Here is a 13266-nt window from a genome sequence, read left to right as displayed (position 1 = left end):
CCACCTGGCCGGGGCTCGCCCCCCCGGGCCTCGCCTCTCCTCACCTCAGGGCTCCGGCGTCCCCCGGCGGCGCAGGTCCCGTGGTGCCGCCGCGGGGCGGAGGAGGCGCAGGGCGCTGCGGGAGGCTGGCACCGCCGCGGCCTCCGGCGCATGGGAGGCGGCGCCCGCTCCGCCGGGAACCTGCCTCGGGTCCCGCGGCCGCGCTCCGGCGTTCCCGGGGCTGAGGGACAGCCCCCGGCCGCCGCGCCGCGCCTCTCTGCCCTGGCTCCCGGCTGCCTCCGGCGCCAACGCCCGCTCCCGGCCGCCACCTGGCGGCTGAGCCGCCCGCGGGGCGCGCCCCGAGCCCAGCCCAGCCCAGCCCAGCCCAGCCGAGCCGAGGCGCGGTGCGGAGCGGAGCGGAGCGGAGCGGAGGGGCCTGGCCGCGCCCCGGGAGCCGCCCGGGGCCTGAGGCAGCGCGGCCGCGGCGCCGACGTGCGGGGGGGCGGGCCCGGCATGGCGGGGCTGGCCCCGGGGCTCAGAGCAGAACCGCTGGATACCGCCTGGAGCGGGGATGAGGAGCGGTTTCGGTCACGTTTCAGTCAGCACCTGAAGGGAAAGGTGGTTCTGTCTCTCTGCTGCTGCTTCGCGTTAAGCATACCAAACCTGAAACCCCTCAGGGTACGTTTATTGAACACCACAGCAAAGCATCCAGCACCAGCTCTGACCTTAGACCCAGACAGGCATCGGCCATGGTTCACTGCAACATCCAGTTTTATGCTTTTTTACGACAAAATCTATTATTCTTGTGCTGGAATTGACCCAGCCAGGTGAACCCATTTGCTTTAAAACACATTGAAATAGGTTGTTTTTCCTTGGCAACATTTTGGGCTCACTTACCACTTGAACCTAGGCAAACCACTAAAGACAAAGTGCTGACTGTGCTATTTCTTGCAAATACATAAACAAATTGATTTTTTAAAATCTATTTCCAAGCCCACCTATAGCAACAGGCACTCAGCAAAAGATCAGCTGTGGAAAATGCACTTTCCCATGCATGCTCACCAGGCACTTGCTGCAGCACAGCACCCCCAAGCAGTTTTAGATGCCCCGTGGGCACCACAGCAGATCTTGGCTGTAGAAAGACAGCTGTAGACAGCTGTATGTTAAAGGTTTGCAGGGCTTGCTCACAGGCAAAGAAAGGCTGTATTATAATGCTACGAAAAGGCTGGTTATGCTACCTCCGAGAGATAGAGGTCTCACCTCTAGTAGGTAAATGGGTCTGGAAACCACAGGCCTAGAGAGAATTCTTCCAGTCGCTCCTGAGCAATGCTGCGGCTTGGTAACAGGGAACCTGTACCTGCGCTTCAAAGCTAGGCTGGAGCCTGCCTGGCAGTACTAGACTGCAGGAAGCAAATGCTGCACTGCTCTGGCCATGATATAATGCAGTACATAAATTATTGACTAACTACTGAGCCAGGTAGCATGTGAGCAAGAATGGCTCTGGCAGCTTACAGTACTTTAGTTCTAATCTCTGCTACAGATTAGATGTTCCACTTCATCTGCTCCACCAATTACACAACTACTGTTTGTTAGAGGGAGAGACACAACTGCGGCCCGATGGACTAGAGGCAAGGGTTTTTTTCCAGGAGCGAAGACCTAAGAACTTAGGTATCAATAAATTAACAAGTAAATTCATTCCACACACTGGAATTGCTCTACTTGAGGCAGTTGCTAACTCTTGATACTGGGGAAAGATTATTTGAACTGTACCGGTCTGAAAATTAGCTACCTAGAAGTATCAGCCCTCGGGGAGGAGGACTCACTTCTCTATGAAGGGAAGCTGAACAGCAATAGCCTGCACACTGGCAGTCCCAGAGGCCTGCTCTGCTGGATGCTAATAGTATTCAGTGGAGTTGGAGTCTGACATTCATCATTTTATTATATTAAAGCACAGGGCACATCGAGACCTTCTGACAAACCAAGGAACATAGACTCATCACTGTTTTCCCTTCCTCTTGTAGGATGCCTTTATTCTCATTTCCCTAATATCTCTGTTGTTTTCTGTTTGGCTTTCGGAATGATTGTTCCCTCCCAAGAGCTAATGCAGTGTCCTATCTTTCACCCCTCCACCTCCTCCTCCCTTTTTGCCTGATGAACTGCTCAGAAGAGCACACATCGTGTTTTCTCAGCAGTGTAAGAGGAAGCTGTTGTCATGCTGCTGTGGGGGAGAGGAACAGTTCTTCCCACACCTTATCTGTGCATCAGAGCAGCTGATGCTAAATTTGTTCTTAACAATTGCAGAGCTAGGAGTCTCATTAGACTGCAATGTTATCTGAAGTCTTTCATAGTTTACATAACAAATGCGGCTGTGTACAAAAAATTAATGTGAACACACACATTCAGGCTATGTCTCCAATTTTCTTCCAGATGGACCTGAAGGGCATTGTGAAATAGCATCATTATTCCTAAAAGAGAGCAAAACATGAATCCTTGGAAGAAAAGAGCATCCACAAGGAGTTTAATTTTTTTTTTCCTGCAGTAATCCACAGAGGAAATCCTTCTTTAAAGCTTTAGTCTATTATCACAAGATGTAGAAAATAATGCTTTTGATGAAAATGTAGGAGAAATCCAAATCACCAAGCAAAGAAAGATCTGGGTGAGAACAGGAATGAACTTATTTGATCATTTGTTCAGTATGTGGTGATCAAACCACATCTTGTCTCCCAGTGCATAGGCAAAGATAGCCACCAGCTCCACTTACCCAGCAAGCTGCAAAGGCTTGCGATGCAAGGGATATCGGAGTATTTTTTACTTCCAACGCTGCAAAACTTCCCTGCTCAGGAGACAGTTCTCTGGCCAGCTGCCACTGTAAAAGAATAGGAAAATATTTCAGTTGGTTTAATTACGTAGTGCTACTTTGCAAATTCAGATAGATTACAGCATAAAATGACAAAACTGGCAGGCAGATAATAGGGCAGAGCAAGGATCTCCGTCCTGTAGAACTCAACTGCCTCTTGCTAGTCATGAAGAAAAATCTTGCACTAATAATGGGAATGACTGTGCATAAAATTCCCCATTTAGATGAGGAAGGAGAGAACTTGAGAAAGATCAGATTGTGGCAGAGCAGGAAGTAACATTTCCCTTCCTTGCCTCGTTTCAGCCACATATTTGTTTCAATACTTCTTTCTGTGAGCCACTGATTGTTGCAGTGAGCTCTTTCTGCTTCATTTCCTTTTTGTGAGAGCAGGTGTCAAACACCGCCGAGTTAGAGATCTGCTGCCTGGTATATGGAAGACAATGTCACATTTGCAACAGGTCCAGCATAGGCGCAGTTAAGGCATGGAAAGTACCTATTATACAAGCTTTAGATTCTGAGACAGAAGGGGGGAGGAAGGGAAGCAACCAGCAACAGGAAAGAAAGAAAACAAACACGTACAAAATAATAATAATAATAATAATAATAATAATAATAATAATAATAATAATAATAATAATAATAATAATAATAATAATAATAATAAAAAAAACAAAATAAAGAAAACAAACATGTACAAAATAATAATAATAATAATAAATTGAATAATAAAAATATTATTATTATAAAATACATGGAGACATCACCTACCTGGTGACCTGGAGAAAAACAGTGTAAGTTTACAAAATTCTCTCTCCACCCCTAGATCAGTTTCTCTTTAAGTAGGAGCACTTAAGAGTACATGACACCAAAGGAATAGTAACTCAGTTGCATATTAGCTACCACAAAAAGCAGTAGTTTTGTAATTCACACCCAGAAACTGTGTTTAGAAAAGCCTCCATTTTATGTCCCCTACCTGTGCCTTTCCCCAATAACAGGAGGTCCTCCTGCCTGTCAGATCCTTCTCTGAGAACAGAGATGCACAGAAAATGCAAAGCTTTCCAGCTAGTCTGTCACGCTACAGAAACAGGAGAACAGAGCTGAGCTGTATTTATTTTACTTCACCTGAGGGGATGAGTTCCAGGAACGGCACTTCCCTGTGAGCTGCAGCTCTGCTGGGCTGCAGTCGCACTGACTCACTCAAGGAAAACTCCATGAGAGCACAGCAGAGCAAGTTCACTTTCTAGCCATACAAAAAAAGGACTTCCTGCTTCCTCCTCAACACCTTTTGGTCACACCAGAGGACTTCTCCATGTTCTGGATAAGCACCAGCTACACAGACCATATCACTTGCTCTTACTACTGTGCTATGTATAAATAACTCAGCACAGTTTTCTTACGGGGACTTACTCACTAGCTTTTTCTATTGCCTTTTGCCAAACACCATCTTTTGTCCCTTCGAGCTAGTCATACAGAGTTTGTGTCAAATAACCTGTCTACACACGTTTCCTGCTTAAGCCTTCCTTTTAGAACACCTTCCTCAGAGCAGGAAACACAAGCAGAAGGATATACGGATTTAGGTGAAGCAATAACACGTGTTTAGAAAACATGAGAATCATTCAACCAAGTGGCCTTTTCTGTTTGTATTCCTTATCTTCATCTAATTGTAAGACTGTAGACCTACAGCACACAGCACATGCTGTTCTACATTTATTTCCCTTTGTTGTTTCTCAGCTGTACAATTTAAGCTTTCTTTTACTGTATCTGTAACTATAACACATTCTAACATTTACGCATGGAGAGAGACTTGGCACAACACCGGGTGCAGTCTGTCTGCTGTCAGAGGAGCACTCTCCAAGTGAGCCTACCCGCTTCAGGAGCTGGGAAAGCTGCATTGCCTTTTTTACAGCTTCGCTTCCTCTGAGAACAGCTGCGCACAGCTCTAGGGCTATTGATAACTGTTAAGTAACTGCAGGGTTAGGCCGCAGTGTTGGGGCAGCATTAGAAACCTGCTCCTAACTGACTAGAGATCCCACAGTAAGTGGGCGCAGAGGGGGCCCGAGCAACAAAGAAACAGCATCAGGGAAGCAAGAAGCCCCTGGGCTAGGCAGCTGTGCCCACAGGCACTTAATAAAGCCATAGAGAAGAAGTTAGAGCACAGGCCTTGGGCCTTAGAAGTAATCACAGATTTTGGCATCCTTCACAAGCTAGAAGCTGCAGATGTCCGCTCACCACCAATCTTTTCCGAAGACATCTTTGTTTCCTCTGTATGCAAAGGGAGAGTTACAAAGACCCGAGGATAAGATTCAAAGCATCCTGCGTGCTAAGCAAAAAGCAGCAACAAAGGAAATACTGAGCAGAAAAGTGGTTGTAAACTCCCAGCTCCCTCAAGATGCTCTTAAATCAGGCCTCTGCTGGTGGGAAGGTACAGACAGCCCTGCTTGCAGTGCACACGTGTAGTCGTGCTGGCCACAGTGGGCAGCAAGTGGCTTGAAGCTTCCAGAGAAGCTCTGCAGGCAAGATACCCACCTCTGGTAAGCACCATGGAGACGGTTGCAGCAGAATCCATGCACCAGTCCTCCTTGCTCTGCTCCTCGTCACCCACCACAAGTTTGTGCTCTTCTCTGTGCTGCAGCTCTACAACTGAGCCTCCTGGCTCGTGTGAGAGTATCTGAATGACAGCGAGGAAGTGGCTCTCCAGCATGAGTTTTGACCCTTCTGGGTAGAGAATGCGAGACACATGGTCCGGACAAGTCTCTGGCACATTGGCTGCCTCTGTGAAGTTATTTGCTGATTCAGAGGTGTGAAAATTCTACAAAATGCTGCGGAGGCAATGGCACTGCTTGTGGTACTGAAACAGCATGGACTCCTCCTGGGTCGATATGACTTCATAAATATTGACTTTGGATAAAGCTTCTGACACAATTTTGGTGTTGGGCTTTGTTTTATTTTATTTTTTTCCTCTCCTTTTTCCTTCCAAGTGGGTTCCCAGAGCTAATTTGCTTAAGGCAACATACATGACACAAGAATAAGCCCTTTGAACAGTGATGCAAGTGCTTGGTCATGAAATGAAAAAAGGCAGGCCTATTGTTAGTTGGGGTTTCATGCTTTGTTTGATTTACTCTGGATTCTTTGCCACCTCACTGCTATTCTTGCCAACGCATCTCAGAGGGCTATTGATTAAGGGCCAAAATACTGTTTTCAAGGCTCTTCTGACTTTTACGCTTATCAGTTGTTGTTTTCTCCCCCCTCCATAGAAGCAATATGCTTTTACCCATCAATCTTTTTACTCAGTAAATCATCTAAGCAACAACTACCCACATTCTAGGCCCAATTCTTTTCTCATTTGCAGCAGCATGAAAATTAAAGCAATGTAACTTCCTTCAGCGAAATGATTGCTATGCAGTTATTAGGTGTAGCATACTCCAGAACGGTATTGCTTTCCTCCCTGTGACATGAACATAATTGTCTTAGTGTGCTAGTACATGCGTTCACAGCCACAACAAGAGGCCCAACCAACACTAACACATGCTTCACCCAGTGGATGCACAGGAAAGCCCTGATCCAGTGCAAAAGTGATAGGAAGTTACAGGTGAAGACAAGTACACCAAAGAACTGTGTTCTTGCTTTAGAGGGAAAGTCAGGCACTTTTTCCCCTAGAAAAGCACTTCAGAATTGCCTTAGTGTTGAACACGCCTAGATGTTTTGCTGAATCAGGCACAAATTTCTACTCCTTTATTCTCAACAGAGCAGGGCTAAACCATGAGAAGAGGGCAGGCAATAACTACAATAACCTGTCTAACCTGGAGATCAGTATCCATGGATTCAGGTTGTGTGATGAGACACTTGAATACAAGTCACTGGCAAGAGCACTCCTGTCATCATTTTTTGTCGTGCTGTCAGCTGGCAACTTGATGCGAAATAGTTTAACATTTGTATCAGCAATTCAGTCAGGATATTAATTTGAAGCAGAAGAGAGTTGTTTACAAAAAATAAATAAAAGGCTTATGGATGATGTAAGTGCTGAGCTATGGGCTTTCTTCCCCATGCGGTGAACATGCCTAGATGTTTTTCCCCTGATTCATGAAAACAGTTGGACCATAAGCAACCTGTGTACTGATCTGCAGGCAAATCTTATGTCAAAACAGTGGTCTATCCCCAAAACATTTTCAGTACATCAGGAACAGCATGAAACAAAAACACTGCTGTTGCCCCCTCCCCTGTACCTCCTGAGCATTAACAGGTCTGCATCATCTTTTACTCTCACTGGAGGGTGTTAACCCTCATCCCGTCACACTTTCCATTCTGCTCCGAGGAGAATAAAAGAGCAATTGAACACTGTGTACTGTCTGAATTAGCAGGTTATTAAAAAGAGAAAGAGGGAAGACAGTGGAAAATGGATGTGTGTTCAATTTCACATTCTAAAGAGAAGAATTTTTAAGGATGAGGCACGTGTCTACAGCAGTTCATGGAGGGTATGTACAAATCATCCTTCTACATAAATGGTCGTGGCCAAGACTATCCAGCTGCTTTGTAACATACTTCTACTCTGAAAAGTTGTATTTACAGCCAAAATGCTCTGAGCATAATGTGAACAAGATTTTACCCTGTCCACTGCAGAAAGAGAGAGTTGTTTTGGGCCAAAATACCAAGACATTCCACATAACTCACAAACGCTATTCCCTCATCTAATAATCCTACCCCAGTAAAGACTCTTAAACCAGAGATTCCTACCCGTTTGTTTTTAAAAGGACTACCAGTGCAGTAACTACAAGTGCTAACACAGTTGAATATTTTCTATGCTAGAGATTCAGACTGTAAATTTAGGAATTTATATCAACACTACATAATTTAGCAGCTATAGGATCCACAATCTCTAACTGCCTAACATGCAACAGTTTAATCAAGTCTGGTTAACCACAAGTGACAAACAATTCTTGTACAAAACACAGACTTGCTTTTATTTCAGTTCAGGCTATTAAGAAATATTAAGCTATAATGAATTGTTAAAAGCCTGCTTCTTCTCTTTATTCAGCTTCAGAGGTGCAAAATAGGTTGCCAGTAGAGTTTTCTTCTTATCTTCCTCCAAAAATCTCACACAAATAGCAGATATTTCATAGCAGGAAGAATCTTTTCCCTGAGATAGCACAGCATAGTTGAGCTGCTCTAGCAATGCCGAGAGGCGCAGTGCCTCCAGCCACACCGTGTTTCTTTCATCTTGTGCAGAGCCCCGTCTATCTCCAGCCTGCCCCCTCCCCATGCGTGGCACAAGGAGAAGCTGTCAGTGTGAAACTTGCCCCAAAGCTGGGCTCCAGTCAGAGCCGGGCTCCACACAGCCAAGGGCTGAGCGCCAGTGAGAGCCCTCCCAACAAGCGCCTGTGCAACAGACAGTTAACTGCATCCTCTCCCCTCTTCTCTAAAAAATAAAAAATTATCTGACCTCATAAAAGCTGTAGTTTCTAAAACTTGAATCATCTGCGACAGTGAAATAAAGAGAGAAACAAAGGGTATGGGGAGGAGACAGATAAGATTTTGCTTCATTTGAAGAGTAACATGAGGATAAATTAGCCAGCCAGAATTCATCTGTTGTCTTCCTTTGTGCATAACGTAAACAGAACCCAGTTCCCTTCGAGTAGATGGTCTGTAGATTCCAAGCACTTTAAACGGGGGATGAGCACATGCAAGCACAATTGAATGAAGACATTGGGGCTTTTTTTTTTTTTTTTTAATATCATCTCAGTGGAGGCACATTGTTAGGGCTAGTGTGTATTACATAGCACACAATAAAACACCCAAACTCTGCTTCACCGATCTACCTTCCCATAAAAACCTCATTTACACAGTATCAACATCTGCTTAGCAGAAGGACAATTACACAAGTATGTGTATATACATATGTGGACATACACAGGATCCCATTAGATAGCCTCTCATAAGTTTTAAAGAAGTGAATAGAAGTAATTAAACATTAAGAGCTGTTTTGGAAGGCATTCTGCTCATCTTGGAGGAGCACTTTAGAGACGTTTAGAGAGTAAATGTTAGCCTCTTCACTACCAAATATCTCCAATTGCCAAATTCCTTGAAGTAGGCACTGCTATTTTTTCTCAGGAAAAAATATTTCCTTATGCATTTCAGCTGCACAGAGAAGAAAATAAGTTTACATGTAGCTTCGAACAGATGTTTATAGACACAAAAGAAGAAAAATAACTTTAGAGCTATGTAGCAATTTTTCTATTTATAGTGTTCCTGCATGTTAAGTTTACAGTTCCTGTAGTTTATTGCAGTTTTGTGGGATTAATTAAAAACCTCCTACAAAATCAGATAAACAAGAGAAATGGGGGGAGAGAAACTGTGTGCTTTATGTGCTGTTTATTCATCTTCAGTGAAGTCTGTCCCATGTATACAATCAAACATCTGTGGAAAGTCTGCATTTTGACCAGAGCAATCACTCTCTGCATTCCAGTTTTGGTAGCTGGTTCTTTTACTTGCATGTGTTGTATACTGTGTGCATGCACAAATATGTGGCTTGGGCATACTTCTCACAAATGAAAGAAAAAAGTGAGACACTTTACATGATATTTTGTTAACATAAAAGCCAAAAATACTTCAGTCCATACCACGTAGACAATTAATGTTTTAGAAACTTCCACTCTGAGATTCTATGGGAATTAAGTAGCCTTTGTAAGTCATATGTTATAGCTACCTTGATGTGAGAATGAATAATCACCTAGATCATATTTACCCTCTACATTTGTGTAGAATCTTCCAACACACGAGATGATCCAAATGCAATGAAATCAATTAAGAAATACAATGTGGATTTCAGCCAGCTGGACCAGAGCCCTACACTCTTAGCAAGAAGCAACTTATATTCAATTATCATTATATATATATTTGTTTTAAACAGAAAGATTGGCCCGTGATTACCTAACAGCTAATATTCCTCAGGGCTCTAAAGAAGAGCACAGTTTGTTTCCCAGTTGATTTAACTCCATCTGTTGTGAAGTTATTCATTTTGGTAACTTGCACATTTCTCTTTCTGATGGAATGAGGCATTTCACTCTTCTCAGATACAACTTGCAACACACAGAATACAGAATAAACTGTATACCCATATACACCTATATACCCACAAACTCTGAGTGAAACCCCACAAGCAACATCCTTGCCTTAGGACTTTGAGACCTGTGAGATGAACTAAATATTTCAGGCCAACTTCACTGCTGAGTTCAGAGAATCATACCAATAAAGAAGGGAAATCTTCTGGCTGAGAAAAAAAAGGAGTCTGCCTAGTCCTCCATCTGTTCAACAGACAGATGCAAAGAGCTGCAACGAATTCTACCTGTTCTCGTCTCACTTCTCAAATTTGAGTTGCGTCCACATGGATGGCAAGAATTCTACATCTACATTCAGTGCCCATCACTTCACTGTGGTAAACAGAACAGAGTAAAACATCTTCACTGGGCGAGTATCCATGTGCAAGTCAGTTGTGCAATTTAAAAAGGAAGGCAGCATGTAAAAGAATGAGAAAATTTTATAGTAGCATGAAGTTAGCTATTCGTATAACACTTTTTAGATACTCCTACCTGAATAAAATACATTTTTCTTGTCATTTAGAACAGAAGATAGATTTTTTTTTAATTTAAAATTTTAAAGATTATTTTTGATGTCATGCTGCAAAAAGATGTTGCAATTCCCTTGATCCTGTATGAAACTACCACATTCTAAAAAGATGCCATAACCAGTACAAGAATCTGCCTCTACTAATGATGTGTTTCTACAGTAACAGAAAATACAGTTCTCCAGTCTACCATCTCAGTACCAAAAATACCGTGTATTATCTTACATAACTACCAAGTAGATTGCAGCAAAACAGACTGTTTAAATGGGTATTAAATTAGCTCCAAGTGATTTGGGTATTACTTTCCATTATTATATAATTTACTTCCACTATTTCTTTAGCAATCACTGCATCTTTTGGAACATTGTGAAGCTCAGAGCCAGAGACATAACTGGATCAACACCCTAAATTCCATACTGCACCACAGAAGCATCTATAGGTCTTGCCTACCTTATGAAGTATTCTTCCAAGGCTCAATATTCATCTATTAAGAAAACCTTTTGAAAGTTTAACATTTTCTACTAAAATTATGGATTCAAGTTCAACTGTGAGAAAGCTAGAGAAAAAACTATATATATATATATATATATATATATATTATGCATGCTGTCTGCACAGTGAGTCAGAGCCCAAGCACAGCTTGTCAACACAAGTACCTAGAGCCAAGTCATAACCTCTACTTCAAGGTGTGGATTAGATGAAAGGATTAGAAAACGTATTACAATGTCCAGAAATCTGTCAGAGGGAGGGAGAGATCTTCAATCTTAAGTAGCACTATGCTCTGCTTCCTACGTTCCTAGGGTATTGTGCATTTGTGGAATCCAGGTCACAATGGGACATCAGCTGGAGTGGAATAGTTGCTGGAGACCCTGGCTCTGCACGTTTTTGATGCATCCATAGAAATGCTCTGCAGAAGCAACTCAGTAAACTACAATGCTTTTTTTTTTTTTTTTTTTTTTTCCCCTACCTGCCCAAACTCACAGCTGCCTGGTATGTGCAATGAAGAAAATGAAGCTGCTCAGCCAGTGCACTGTATTTTGGATGGGACAATCCCATGCATACTTTAAGACCTAGAGAATTTCCTGACAGATTATGAAATAATTAGTTGGCCAGAGATCCAGCTCTGGGCCCATTCTGTAGGCAAACTTTATTCCCTCACAATTTCTGACCAAAGCTGGATAGAGAAGCTGTTTTCTTTCCCCTTAGGGAAACTTGATAGTTTTAAGATTGCGGGGTTTCCAATTTATTTATTTATTTTTAAAGTGAAACATAAGTTCCCTATTTGTTCATTCTGTATTTCTCTTGTTTTCTCACTTTTGTCCTACAGCAAGGAGTCAGGGGGAAGAAAGGTTGGGAAAGGAAGAGAGGATGACAGCAATCCTCCGCTCCCACCAATCTTCAAGTATTTCTTAAAAACCGTTTAATAGGAGAAAAGGTGGAGATCAGTAAGAAAATGTGTAAATGCAAAAAATGCCTTTTTCTAATTGCTAAAATAACCCAAACTTAACTCAGAAGAGAGTGAAGATTCAAACTGTAAAGTCCAATCCATCAAAGTCATGAAATACAAATAATTATACAGAGGTTTTGGAATTCCAAGATTACTGTTAGTACAAGGTTAAACCCAGCTCCAAAAGAACTTCTTTAGCAGGTGGAAGAAAACTTACCAAAAAACTTTCAATAACCTGAAAAAATAATGAGGCCTTTTCAACTTGGCTGACACCAGATAGAAATGTTTTGGAGAAGAAAAAAAAAAGAAAAATGCTGACACAATTCAGAAGTAATTCTTCTTTATGGTCACAGTAGACTGATGCAGCATGTATTATAGTGTGATAAGGAATGCAATGAAAAAGCAATGGAATTGCAATGTTCTGAAATTATAAGATTAAAGCAGAAGGATTAAATACAATTTGTGACAAAACTATTTTTAAGACATTGTTGAGGAAAAAGAACAGACTTTCAGGATGTAGTACATTGTCTTTTAGACCTATTCCAAAAGCACTGATGACTTTTTGTGCCTAAAAGCTGAAAAATTACTTCAGTGGTCACTAATGTAAAAAAGATGCAGAAAACCAAAGGTGGGGCAAATCAGTGGAGTCAGATGCAGACAGTTTCATGGTAGGTGCAATGACTTTTAGATTATTTTAATCAGATTCATTCTGACTGATATCAGTTTGGGCGCCAATACCAAGTTACCTTGGAAAGCTCAATTGTAAGAAGTGCTAAAGTCACTGCTGTTAAAAATTGAGAACATTGAACTTCAATTGCTAAAAAGGTCTGACACCTCCCAGAGAAAAATCCCCAGTATCTTGCAAAATTAGGCATTTCAGTGGATATATGTTTTTCAAATATGCAGAGATAAGGTCTTTTTTACCTGGTGGTAAATGAAGTTCCGTACAACTTCTGCTGTTGAGAGATCAAGACATGAAATCAAGAGCTTCTCATCTAGGTAATGAAAGGCATGTTAGGCTGCTAGCTAGAGAGAGAAAAAAAAAAAAAAAAAAAAAACCTTTAATAAAACTGTAACTAACCTTTGTTAAATATTTTATTTTTAAGTGGTATTGTATGATGACAAGGACCTCCTGCCCTGGCCTGCCTACTTGTTTTCTCTGTCAGAAGCTTCTGCGCCTTGCTGAATTTTGCGCAATAGTATGCTTTGCATTGTTCAAAATTGATTCAAGATTAATTAAATCTCAGCAGTGATTGATCTGTTGTGAGCATCTTTTTTTTCTTTTTTTTTTTTTGGCCAGGAAGTACAATAGACTGGTACTTCAGAAGCATTTATCTTGGGAGTGTTCTGTATATACCTTGTTCA

The 13266-nt window shown here is 42.2% G+C and overlaps 1 protein-coding gene across 3 annotated transcripts in view; it reads right to left on the bottom strand.

The window, feature by feature from the left end:
* The window catches only part of THSD4 (thrombospondin type 1 domain containing 4), a 299631-nt gene extending 286704 nt beyond the window's left edge, over positions 1-12927 (bottom strand). Inside the window, exons 1-2 of one of the 3 annotated variants that reach the window (XM_068695297.1) lie at positions 12826-12927; positions 2741-2845 (exon numbers count right to left, since the gene is read on the bottom strand). The gene's annotated coding sequence lies outside the window, so the exon portion shown is untranslated. Of the gene's footprint in view, positions 1-44; positions 380-2740; positions 2846-5362; positions 5582-12825 lie in introns of those variants that run through there. The other 2 variants (XM_068695298.1, XM_068695296.1) reach the window with 2 other exon arrangements.
* Between the last annotated feature and the right edge of the window lie 339 nt (positions 12928-13266).

This window comes from Anas acuta, chromosome 12 (assembly GCF_963932015.1).
Source record: "Anas acuta chromosome 12, bAnaAcu1.1, whole genome shotgun sequence".
Classification (NCBI taxonomy): Eukaryota; Metazoa; Chordata; class Aves; order Anseriformes; family Anatidae; genus Anas; species Anas acuta.
Note: the sequence above shows the minus strand (reverse complement) of the source record. Positions and strands in the feature narration are given on the sequence as shown.